Raw genomic sequence first — 13,355 nt, 5'->3', positions numbered from 1 at the left:
CAGAGAGCACTTCTGCCAATTCCCTCAGTACCCTGGGATGCATGCCATTGTGGCCCACAGACATGTGTGTCTCTAAGTCGTGTAGCACGTCACTGACCATTTTCCCTTGGATTATGAAGGCTTCATTCTGCTCCTCATCTTCCAGCTCAGAGGGCTGGGTGCCCAGAAAACAACTGGTCTTACTACTAAAGACTGAGGCAAAAAAAGTATTACATACCTCATGCTTTTCCTCATCCTCAGTCACTGTGTTTCCCTTCACATCCAATAAAGAATGGAGATTCTCCTTAGCCCTCCTTTTGTTGCTAATGCATTTATAGAAACATTTTTTATTATCTTTTGTGGCAGTAACCAGATTAAGTTCTAGTTGGGCTCTAGGTCTTCTAATTTTCTGCCCTGCATAACCTCATGACCTGATTTAATGAAGTAAGTAATGTAAATTCTGACATGAAAAATGACTGTTGAAAACAAGAGGCAGCTAACCCATTTAAATATTTTAATCCATTAAAATAAAATAAAATAAAATAAAATAAAATAAAATAAAATAAAATAAAATAAAGTGCAAGTTTCCCAGCTGCAATGAAGCAGACTCACAGCCAGGAGATTCTGAGTGCCCCAGTTCCAATTACCCTCTGAACTGGTTATTAAAAATCTATCTTCAGTCAGAGAGAAAAGGCTTGTAGCGACCAGTTAGGAGCTGCAGATGAAACAATCACATTGGGTGACACTCGCAGAACATGGAACTGGAACTAAGCAACTATTTGAGCAGCACCAGAAGAGTTTTTATTTCCAAATCAATAGAGCAATACAAAGTGAAGCAGCAGATGGGAAAGTGATACATGCTTTCACATCTACATAATTACCACTAAAGTACAATTCATATAAATGCTTTCATGTGGATGAATTCAACACTGTACTGTGAAGAAGCAGAGTATCTGTGGGTTAAGTTATAGAGTATCTGTCAGCAAACAGGGAAATCTCATACTTGATTTCACATCTTGTACAGATGTTACATATGGAAAAATCTGATTTGGCATCGTCCTATTTCTAATTGTGATTTGGCTAGTCTAGACCAAATTTAGAACATGTACGGTACAAACAGTGCCTTAAGTATGTTAAATGTGTCTCGACACTTAATTGTCCTTCTCTACTTTGTTTCACAAATTTGAAGAGCATTTTATCTTTGGTTCTTCTCTCATACCTTTTGCTATGCGTTCTCTTTTTTTTTTAACCAACATAATCCAAAGGAACTTAACAGTGGAAGTCTTCTACTTACCTACATTATAATCTTGTGTATGCTCAAAATTTAAAAAGAGTCTTATTGGAAAAAAAAAAAAAAAGGAAAAAAAACCCACCCAATATCAAAAACACAAGAAAAAATGCAGGTGTGAAACTTGTTTCTCCTGGAAGCATTATGGAAACATAATACTTCACCGTGGCAAGTCCAGCTGTGGTTTGTGATGCTAGGCTGTATTATCTTAGATACTATATAAAGATACAATATAAATTTTTTTTACTTAATCTTATGGGTAAATCACCCATCTTTAAAGGAATGTTTATTTATAGAGCAACATATCTAAAGGGAGCTAGGTGGGGTTGAAATTATTTAAGAATATTTCTGTAAATTCTCATTGGATTTAAAACTGGATTGCAAATCCAGCTGCAGCTAAAAAATTGCAACAATGTGAATTCCTAGGTAAAAACAAAGGTCATCAGAATTTAGCCCTTCTTATTGTGTTGTTTTACCTACCATTAGAAAATGCCCTGTGACTGTGGCAAATTCAATCCACTGGAATGATAATACAAAGTAAGAGTGGCACCACAGGAAAAATGAGTCGGGGAAAATGGATACGGAATCATTGGTTAATAAAAGAAAGCACTGTGTATAAATTGAAGGGGTTGTTAAAGAACTATTTCTGTTACCGATCTTTCTAATAAATCTGGAAAACTGAGGATTATATGGAATTACTACCTTGGGGAAAATCTGAGTTTTTGGCTTCATTTTCTCATTGCCAAAAACAATACTTTTTTACTCCCAAGGAAAACTACCACAGTCTTTTTAAATACTTAATGCCATCTTTTTGCTGCATGATCAATACTTCACAGCACTTTACTTCCTCAAAGTGCAATGCAAGTGCTATGAATTCAATATAATGTTAGACTAAAGTTTAGTAGGCTAAGGATTATTATATTCATTTAAGAGAATGCTATTAAGTCAGAAGTAAAGTGAATCCTCTTTTTTGTGTTATTGATTAGAACTGTGTGTGTTCTCTTCTAATGGCCACCTACATGAGTCTTGTCTATTTTAATAAGGACTAACACCAATCTTATACCATCTGATTTCTTCTACATTTTCCCTGCCTGAATGATCATAGAGTTTTTATACACTTCCTACCAATACTACAATAAGAAGACTTATGCCTTAATAATCTGCTCATAACTTTGTATTGAATGTACATGAAAAGATTGTCACATCATCCTTTTTCTTGTCTGTCTTTTGATATGGATGCATATGTCTATACTAAAGTATTTTCCTACTTGGTCCCATTGAGTCTACAATAAATACAGCAAATACTACTGATAAATATTACTGGCTTTCAATCTTAGGTATAGGTTTCCTGAGATGGTGCCTCACATGTCAGGAAGAAAAGGCAGCAGTGGCATATTTCCCCTGAGGACAAGACATAGAAACTGTCTGGATCATGTCCAACCAGCCTTGGCACATACACCACAGGTAAATATTTTTGGTCCATCAGGCTGCCTGGGCTCAAGAGAGGTCTAAGCAAAATGAAGATTTTATTTCTAGGCCCTGCAAAGAAGATAACAAGCAATATACTAATCCAGAGCCAGAATGCACAGCTACAATGATGGATTTGAGAAAACATGTATTCTCCAGGGGAAAGATGAATGTGAGTGACAGAGGCTCTAGAAAGAAAAGTTTTGTCCAGATCTTAATACATGCTAGGCTGTCTTAAGGATAAATACTGGTTTGTCCCTTTCCTGTATCTGAAGAGGGCCACCCCTGCAGCTAAATGAGACAAAAATGTGTATGGTTGTTTGCTAAAAAATAATTTCTAAGCATCATTTTATTCAGTTTGCTAATAATTTTCAGCTTGCTTTTAGAAGGCATTTTTCTCATTCCTACCATGATTACCATGCCAATGAGAAGTTGACCCAGGAGATACAGAACCATCTGATTGCAGTCAAAGGGAATCAAAAGTATCTACTTTCTGCATAACAAAACAGGTTATCTTTGTGGTTCTTCAAAAATTTCTTGGCCTTCTATATTTTTCATTCCAGAACTTAGGATCAGAATTTTACCTCTCTTTTTTCCTGTAGCAGTCTGTACAAGATCATCAGTGCCATTTCATCTGTGTATTTAAATCTCCCCCTAAAATATTTACTCTGGTAATATTTTTTATAATATTGAAAGCAGCATCCATTTAATTGTGTGTTCCCACTCTTGCAGATAATGCAGAAGACCTTTGCATGCAGTTTGCAGCTGTGTACTAGCACTGTACTGCTTCCAGAAGATCCTTCAACATTTTGTACATACACACACATAGAGAGAGTCTGATTCATATTCCCAGTCCTTTAGGATGATGGCTTTTTGGACAAACAGAGAAGTGGATATTTACAATCATTTCAGGTTCCCAAAGAGACATGTAAATGAACACTGTTGTACAAGTTTTCATTTCTCATCAGATAGATCCAGAATAAAAGCAACGGAGAAAGGGAGAGATTTGGATACAGCATTTTATTATGCTGGAATTCCTTACAAGAGGAATGATGATACCAGTCTTCAAATTGTCTTCTGAAGCATGTGAAATGGCAATGAGCAGCGACTGAGATTGCACTTGCATTATTTACAACCCTTTAAAAGGCAGATTTAAATTATTCTTTTAGTTACTATGGTAATCTAGGAGACCTTTGCAGCCTCCAGATTTCTGAGTAAGGAATGAACTGTTGCTTCAAAACACTTTCAATATTGCTACAGAAGATTATTTATGGTGCTTTTTTTTTTTTAAATCTTGGCCTTTCTTATTTGTTTGGTTGGTAGCACATTAGATTTCTGTCATCTGGATTGGTGACTTCAACATAATAATTCTGTAGACAACATGGGTTAAAGACTTTTATCTTCTTGTATTAGGATATTAACATAGAATTGCCTCATGTCAGATCATATAAGTTCTCCTGATTAATAAAATATGAGGCAAAAATTTGGAATTTATTCTATTGTTATGTTACATAGACTTTTTCCCCCCTTTTCCTATTTTTTAAAGTCTTCATTGGAGGATTTGCATGGAAGATAATATCTAAGTTACTCTTACAGATATGCTTTCAATGTTGAAACTTATGAAAAATTGTTGTAACTACTACTCTTGAGCTTCACTGGAGAGTACTAAAAATTGGTAAACTGCTTTAAAATATTACTCTATTTTTCAATTTTCATGCAACCTGTGTGCAAATAAATAATTTATTTGTTTTAAGAAAGGAATGGCATAGCTGTAAAAGGTGAGAGATTAGAAGAGCCATGAGACCTTGACTCAGGGAGAAGGTGAGATGCCGAGTATTTCGGTACTGCAGGTTTATGTGTGTCCTCACCATTCTGCCCACACCTCAAATGAAAGCATCAGCAGGATAAGACGGCATTTCCTGTCTCTATGCTCCTCTACCTGCCAGAGGTCCAGATACCCGAGTTCCTTGTTAGGCGTGGTAGAAGTGGGTTGGAGTTTTGTGATACATGCATCAGTCTTCAGGGAAACAAGGCTGACATCACCTGTATCAGGGATGGTCATCCCAGTGATAACAGCTTTCAGACATTACTGACTTGGATCTGATTTTGATCACAGATAAAAGGGTTAGCTTGAAACCTGTTCTCTAGTTTATTCTTTCTTGTTTGTGTCAGTGGATATAATTTGCATTCCTTTCATAAGAGTCCTCTCAGTGGTGATTTGAAATTATTGTTTCAATTAAAACATATAATTTTAAATTTTCTGCTGTTGCATTTTTCCCAAGTTTGTAAAGGTAGAGGCTGCTAAGCATTCAAGAAGCTTGAATAGGTTTTGCATTCAAATCACTTGTTTCATCCAAATTCCACTTGGAAAAATTCACAAAAATATAACATAACTTTTAAGTGTGTGTGAACAATCGTGTTGCAGGGGTAACCACAATTTCAGGACTTCTGATAGCTTGAGTTGCTTTCCTGGAATTTACATCCATTACTTATGCACCATCACAATGTAAGTAAAATTCATGTTGATACAACTCACATTACTTCCCAGAAAAAGGCATTGAAATAAGAATTTGGATTTTTCCACCTCATTATGGCCCATTCTTCAATTTCAAAGTGCTGTAACATGCTCTTTCAAGAGAAAGCATATGGAATGATGCTGGATTTTGAGTTGGACATAAATTGTACACATCTTGTTGATGTGAAGGAAATGTTGAACAAGTGAGTAAATATAATTAGAAAACTAATTAGGCTGTGTCTATGCTGAGATTTTGGCTTGAACCCTTAAAGCAGTTTTGAATCAAATTCTTTAGTCGGTCACACTAGCTGCACATTGTTGCATAAAAGGAATGGGGCTTGTATATACAAACTGTATTTCCTTCAGAGGAGCTAAATCTCAAACCCCACACCAGGTGTTCCCCAAATGTGCTCCACCCCCACGTGGGGGTCCAAACCACAGCATCCAAACCTAACATCACACAGTTTCTAGCCATGTGTGCGCCAGAGACATTTGGTCCAGAGACCCCCATTAGACCCTACTCAGAGTCAAAACTTCAGCCCGCGTTTATTGAAGATGTAGGAGGCTCAGCACATAACAGTAGATCTATTGATCTGCTCCTAATGCGTCACGCTGCTGGCTGACAGCACATGGTCTCCGTTCTCCCTGCATGTGTAGGCCTGGTGCAGCCAGCGGAGGGGCTGTCTCTGCGTGCCTTTGCAAAGCGTTGTGCAACCCGTGTGCTGGGACTGTTGCTGTGGTTGACTGAACCACAGCTATTAAACCTTGCCCTGGGACGTGCTGATCATTGTTCTAGTGCTGCTACAGGGCTCCCGAGTGCTCAGCGTGCAGGCCAGCTCATGCCTGCCCACCAAAGCCTGCATGCCCATCCTCAGGGCACTGTTCCACATGTGCTGGATGTGATCCTGCATGGAGCTTCCTTAAGAGCAGGAAGATCACCCAAAGATGCTGCTCCCAGGCTCGGGGCCTGTTCCTTTTCCCCTCGGAGGAATGTTCTAATGATGGCATGTGAAATTATACAACGCTATCAGATTTCAGCCAAATCAGACCATAGGTCACGTACAAGACAGAGATGTCTGGAAAACAGATGCTCCTTGTAGCTTTGGTTATCTAAATGTACGTAGTTGATTGCCTTTTTCATGTTAATGAATAGAAATTATGGGAAACCTTCACATAAGAGGTCAAAATAGAGGCCTGAAGAGGTTTTGCAAAAACACTTAAAACTGCAACAGCTCTGAAACTACAGATAATACTTGACACAAAGATTCGTCTCCGTCAATATGCAAAATGTTCTCCTTATTGTTGTTGATGAGATATTCAGAATAAAATTCTGAGGCTTATTTTTAAGCCTATTTGTGGATTACTTCCAGCAAGTCGGTTTTACAAAACAATCCTAACAAAAAGCACACGGTGTAGCTCTTTATAGCAATATATTTCCTATTCTTCTTTTTTTATAGCTACTTTATAGTCCGCCCATCTTATCACATAAAAGGAAAAACAGTTTCATTACTGAGAACTGACTTTCATATGAAATAGCATAACTCAATACTTTTCTGCTAGGTAGAAAAATTAATCCTCCCTTATTAAAAAGAAAAACTGTTTTCATTTTACTCTTTTCTCTTTATCAGCCGAAGGAACGATGAACAGAATTCAAACATATGTTCAGTATTTCAGCTAAAAATCTACAAGTATATTTGAAAAAAATCAAACTTCGAACAGGCCAGAAGATAGTTTCTCTCTTGTAACACAAGTTTGAAGGACACTTGCCAAACACTTACACACCCACTTCCTCAGCCAGAAAATCTTTTAGTAACAAGAAATTACACTTCGAGCATACATTTAAGTGCTAAGTGCTAATGCCCAACATTAAATGCTCAGCCGTCTCTACAGCCACAACCTAAAAGAGCTTTGCTTTTTCTTTTTCTGTCTTCCAGTTAGTTCAGCTGCTTGCCTGCACTCATCTTTTCCTTTCTTATCAGACATTGTAAGACTAATATCTATAACAGCTTGTTCAAAAAAATAGCTTTTTTCCTGCAGGGTACAGAGGACTGGATGGTCATGCAGTAAAATTTGCTACTGTGAGATCTGTTCCTACAAACTAAATGAGGGAGAAGGGAAGAAATTATTAATCTTATTTAAAAAAGATAAATTCTGAACAAAACTTTGAAATACTTCCTAGCATTTCACAGAGTTTCATTTTCATAAAATTGATCTTACTGCTTAAAACACACACACAAAAAAAAGAAAAAAAAAAAAAGAAAAAAAATCTTAGTAACTCCTGACTTTCCCAGCCCAAGACAAGTCATCTTCAGTGTGCTAGGGATCTTGCTGGTTTCCAAAATGTCTTAAATCAGCCAAAATAGTCCCATTGGAGTAAAGAAAAAATTAACACCACCTAGTCCTAATGTGACCTCAGCTGGAGTCCAGTGGGCAGCTCTGCCCATCCATCCTTAAGAGAGAAGGGCTGAAATTCCAGCAGTTGCAAATGATATTCAGATAATCCAAGGAAAGGAGAGCTTGTTTTACAAGAGTAAACTAAAAGGCCTTGGATTGCTTAGTCTAGCAAAAGGGTGACTGTCGGGGAATGTGATTCATATCATGTGCTTGGACTTGTTCCAAGCTGTGTGGATTCTGAGCAGCAGGCCAGAGCACACATGCTCGTTGGTTAACGGGAAAGCTGAACAGATCAAAGTCACGTTGGAGTCTCTCCAACAGTGGCCTGCTGATGTGCTTACCTACCTAACAAAGCTTTCAGTTCCTTAAAACTCATGAAAACATCACCTTTCAATCCCTTTGACAAATTCAACTGAACTGGAGCCATTGCTTCAAAAGATACTGAGTTTAGAGAGGACTGAAACAGGCCGACTGACAGGCACAGACAGAATCAATAGTTTCTTAGGAAAGCAGCTATGGACACCTCATTAGAAATGTATAGTGACAGTAAACATATCTAAAACAAGGAAACAATGGGGAGACAGAGAGGTGCGGGAAAACAAGAGATATTTGCATGCATTGATTAAGCCAGGAGAGAAAACATCTCATTTATGCCTTTGATCAGCAGGAGCAGCGTGTTACCTTTTGAGATTCTCCATTAAACAAATGTAGACTGCAAGTAGGAACCTCTACATAAAAGATAAAATAAACAGCATACTGCATTATTATTTCAGATTACAGCAATCACAGTTTAAGGAATTGCACTGCTGAAAAAAAAAATCAACAGTGTGGTTAGTGAATCTGCAACACAGTTTGCCTACAATAAGTGCTACATTTTAGCATTTAAACACTTATTTAAAGGCTGGTTCACCACAGTACCTAAAAAGCAAAAGAGATGTGTGTCTCTGAAAACCTCTACCCCTTAACTTCTTAAAGAACCTTACTTTGGGAATGGTTATTCAACAGGCATCCAAAACTGAGCTACGAGTCAGTTATCCAAGGTCATGAATTGCACATGATACTTACAGTGAAGAATCTTCTCAAGTCCTCTATTTTTTTTAATCAATACCTTATGAACTGTAAGAAAGCATTTAGTAAGAAACTGTAAAAGTAAGCACTGTAAGAAATCACTTCCTTACTTTTTACAAATGCACTGTGAACACAAAATATCCTGGTCCCCAGCGTTGTAGAGTGTAGATCCCGCCTACATACATTCAACATTTTAACATCCCACTGAAACTTTTATATCTAATTAAGGAGATGACTTGAAAGGCTGAATGATCAAATAGATTTAAATAGCTGCTGTCATTCATGAGTTTACATAAGACAATGTTAAAGTTTGCTCCCTTACATGTCATGAGGGAATTAAACTATTTTTGCAGTCAGATTTATTTACAGGAAGCAAGAAAAAAGTTTAACACTCTGTTGAGCTCCAGACTTGAATGACTTGTAGTCAATAATTAAAATATGTTTGAAATACTGAAACATTACTGTGCTGTGCTTATGGATTTTAATCAGCAAGAGGCATTGGTGACACTTTCTGTGTCCAGCTTTTACTTAGCACTAGGTATCGATTGCAACAGATGTCAGTATCATACAGGAAGATTTTCTCAGGGGGATGAAGACAATGAGAGATAGTAAAAGAAGACTTAGTGAGAGGTGGAGGGGGTCCAGTACCACCTGCAAGAGCAGGATTGCCAGGTGGCTTCTACATGATTTCTGTGGAGTATGGCTTCTGAGACATATATACACAACAGAGAACTAAAACAAATAAACAAACAAACAAACAACAAAAAAAACCAAAACGAAGTGCAGGGGATCCCATGTCACTCATGGTCATGTACAAGGAGGATTGTTTAGTGACATCACTCTGCAGGGTGATGTATGCAGCACTTCAGGTGGCTCGGAGACACCTTCCTCCAAATTGCTGAAGATGGCATCGTTTCTGCCTTCCTATTGCCAAAGACAGTGCATGCCAAACAAACTGAAATCCTGATGCTGGAACTCTCTATGGTCCTTGTCTTCTGGATTTCTACCAATGAGCACAAGCATAACAGTGAACATACCATGATCCTCTGAAAAACATGTCCCTGTAAAGAAACCATATGGAGATGCAGAATTACAGTTTGACAGTTTTTACAAAGGTGGGGACTTCTTTTCAACAAAAGCCTAACTCCTTAACAAGAAACAAAACAAAAAAGTAAAGAAAAAATTAAAAAACTTAAGTCCCTTACAGTATATTCTAGGCTGTTTTGCAGTCTAGTTCTCCACAGAAATCCTGTCTAATCTAGCAATTTCCTCAAAGTGACTCCAGCCAGTAACTGAAAATGATCAGGAAGACCATCACAAGTGCCATAAAGCCCCACTGAACTGGGCCACTGTTCAAGATCAGGTCTACCTAGTGCCATAATTATAGTAAAGTTTTTTTGATGAACACAATATATTTCAAAGAGAATGATCTATTTAATACTTAGAGTATTCTAGCACTTATGTGAGACATTAGAGACTGCACAGCAAAGTACAGTCTGGGCAGATGGACTGAATGATTCAATATAATGAAATCCTTTCATTTCCAACATCTGTAACAATGTCTCCATTTGGCATTTGTGACAATGATCTTTGCTTGCTGTATTTTGGATTAGTTCTCCAACTGATATCCTTTCCAAGTGTTAGCAGACAGAATAATAATAGCTCATCGCTGTTGACGGCAGCAGGCGTAAACAGTAGGAGACACTAATTATCACTTTTTTGGTTTACTGCAGCAGAGACCTCCATTAAAAGAAACAATCACAAGGATAACCCTTCACTATCAAAGCTTCTTTTCCTACCAAAAGATGACTTAAAAGAAAAAAGTTGAGATTAAGCCAAATTTTGTTTTCTTTTTGTTTATTTTTAATGCAGTACAGAGGTATTCTGGAAAAATATATTTCAATCCTCCAATTGGCAAATTACATTTGAAATTATGATTTGTTGTATGTGGAATGGTGGTCTGAGATGTACCAGTGGAAAACAAGCACAGGAAGAAGGAAAGGACTTACTCAGATGAAATGTCTGCCTATATGTTGGTAGTCACAAGACCAGAGTAAACTAAGACAAAAGGACAGATGTCACAAAGCCTAAAATTCTCCTTACATGTCTGTCAAAACCTAATTTTTGGTATAGCCATGTTATCTTTTGCTTGGTGTGACAGTAGACCAATATAATCTCTTTGTTGTCTCAATTGCAGTTTCTTCTTTTCATTATTACATTAATAAATCTGCATTTTATGCTGCAAGTATTTGGGGCATTATTGCAGGGAAGACTTTCAAAAGTGTAGTAATTTGTGGTATCAGATAAATTCATAGTAATTGAAGAAGTGTCACATTCGTCATAAGCATAAGGTTCTCTATTTGTGTCGTGCCTCCCAACTTGATTACTCTTAGACAATTTTTGTCAAGACTTTAGAAAAGGTAATAAAAAGACCATGTTAGCCATTAAGTCCCCCTTAGAAAGACATGGTTTAGGGAATCTTGTCTCAAAAGGAGATGTGATCTAAGGTGAGGCTATAAGGATATACTAGAAACATTTTTAAATGGTTGGGATAGAATTGAACTTAAATCATGTAATGCTGTTTTACTCTGGAGATCTTTCAATGCTGAATCTGCATCTTGAGGTAATCTTGCCATAATTCTGTTTCATCAGTTTCATCTATTTTAGATTTTCTACTTGTAATCCTGAAATTGACCAGAGGTGTTGGATATAAAGGCTGCATAGCATCCATTTGGGAAACAGTATGCATTAAAACCAAAATTTTTTATCCCAAAGAAGATTTGACACTGATCCAACTGACCTGTCACAGCATAAACACATTGCTGCTATACCACATCAGCTTCTGCAAAACTGACCTGTGTGATTTATTGGCTTGTCTGTTTGTAATCTCATCCTCCAGGTTTTCAAGGCTAATGATTCTTCATCTGCCTCTTGTTGGAAATTCCTAATAGCCTTGGCTATGAATCTGATGTTTGATATATACTGAACCAATCTAATTTGATTTTTGATGAAGCACCGCAGCTCAGCTTTTCAACAGTATCTCATACCAAAATTTGGATGAAAGCTCTTGAAATCTCCCTTCTGATGAGATTCCAGGAAGGAGAATTCCTGGGACACAGGGAGGCACACACAGAGCAAAGCCACCTGTAGCAGGTGAGGTGTTCAGCCTGGGTATCCTCAGGCTGTTTGTTGATTACAGATACTTCTGCATAAAGCTTGTTCTAACACACTTTGCCATTCTTGAAAAAGGCTGTAAGTCACAGCTTGCTTGGCAGTTTAAGAAAGCACTGCCACTGAAAGAAGTGGTCCCCATCTCCTCCACTCTCCGTGGCTCATTTCCACTGTGGGCACAGCTGCTTCCACAGCTCTGTGCTCGGTGGGATGGGACGTGGGGATGGGATGTGGGGACAGGACATGGGTTCTGTCCCCATGTCAGCCTTCAGCCAGGCCTGTTACCCAGCCTGGCTCATGGCATAACCGCGCAAACATGTACGGCTCCATAAAGCAGTGAGCGAGCAGCTGGGGACAACTGAAAGCTTATTTTGGCTTAAAGAGTTCCTCAAATTACAGACTTGGCTATGAGCCACACTCTGTGATGGCTATGAAGGCTTGTCAAATCTTGAAAAGACCCCAGGAACATCAGAGGGACCTACCCTAATGAGGTAAACAAATAACATAATGTCAGATTAAGCTCAACCTCACTGGATAACACATGTAAGAAGGGAAACTTGGAATTATTTAGAATCCTTATTCAGGAATGACACCTGTTTACTTCTAGGGACAACTCAAGTGAAAGCCTTTCTTCAGTATGCAACTATATTCAGAATCAAAACCTGTCCATATTGACGAAAAACACACACAAAAAATTACTACATACCCATTATATTAAAACAGGCTGCAGCAGAACTTTCACCATCTGCCAACAGAATGCAGTACAAAACAGAGGTTGTGGGTTTGAGAGGGAGGCACCAGGACTGATTAGGAGTGCAGAAAACCCGTGCATGGATAGATTGAAATGATTGGGAGAGTTCGTTTCACAAGGCAGGCATTTAAAAGAGAACATGATAACAGTAGTCAAAGTAAGGAATGGTACAGGCGAGATAGATAAAAACCTTTGTTGAGACAGCTCTGTTCCCTGGCTCAACACAAGACTATGGAGACATCCAGTGAAATTGTAAGGTAGCAAATTAAAAGCGGATAAAAACTAACACCTTTTAGCACAATATATAATTAGAAGTCATGGCGCTGATGCAGGATGTGGGGTGCATGAGGTAATCTGAGGTTTCTTACCCTTCAGTGAAATTATGCATTAATTTCAGTGAAAGAATAAGCTACTGAGAGTGCAGTGTAAGGTAAAAAACCCATGAAGTTACACAGTTACTACAGAGCAGTGACTGCCACCAGATGCTGTCAGACAGGAGCTTGCTGTCTGTCCCAACTTGTAACCATCTACCTCTTGTCTACTTACAAAGAACAAGGCTTGCATCTTCTGAATTCTGTGAGAGATGTCTACTCAAAGTCAAGCACATTCATGTTATGGGATTCTGGGATTCAATGCATGCAGGCATGGAATTGCGTAGAAGGGGATTTCCTAAGAATTGTCTACAAAGGGACTTTTGCTGCCCACAGAGGAGATGCATCATC

Source organism: Taeniopygia guttata, chromosome 1 (genome assembly GCF_048771995.1).
Source record: "Taeniopygia guttata chromosome 1, bTaeGut7.mat, whole genome shotgun sequence".
In the NCBI taxonomy this organism is placed as follows: Eukaryota; Metazoa; Chordata; class Aves; order Passeriformes; family Estrildidae; genus Taeniopygia; species Taeniopygia guttata.
Note: the sequence above shows the minus strand (reverse complement) of the source record.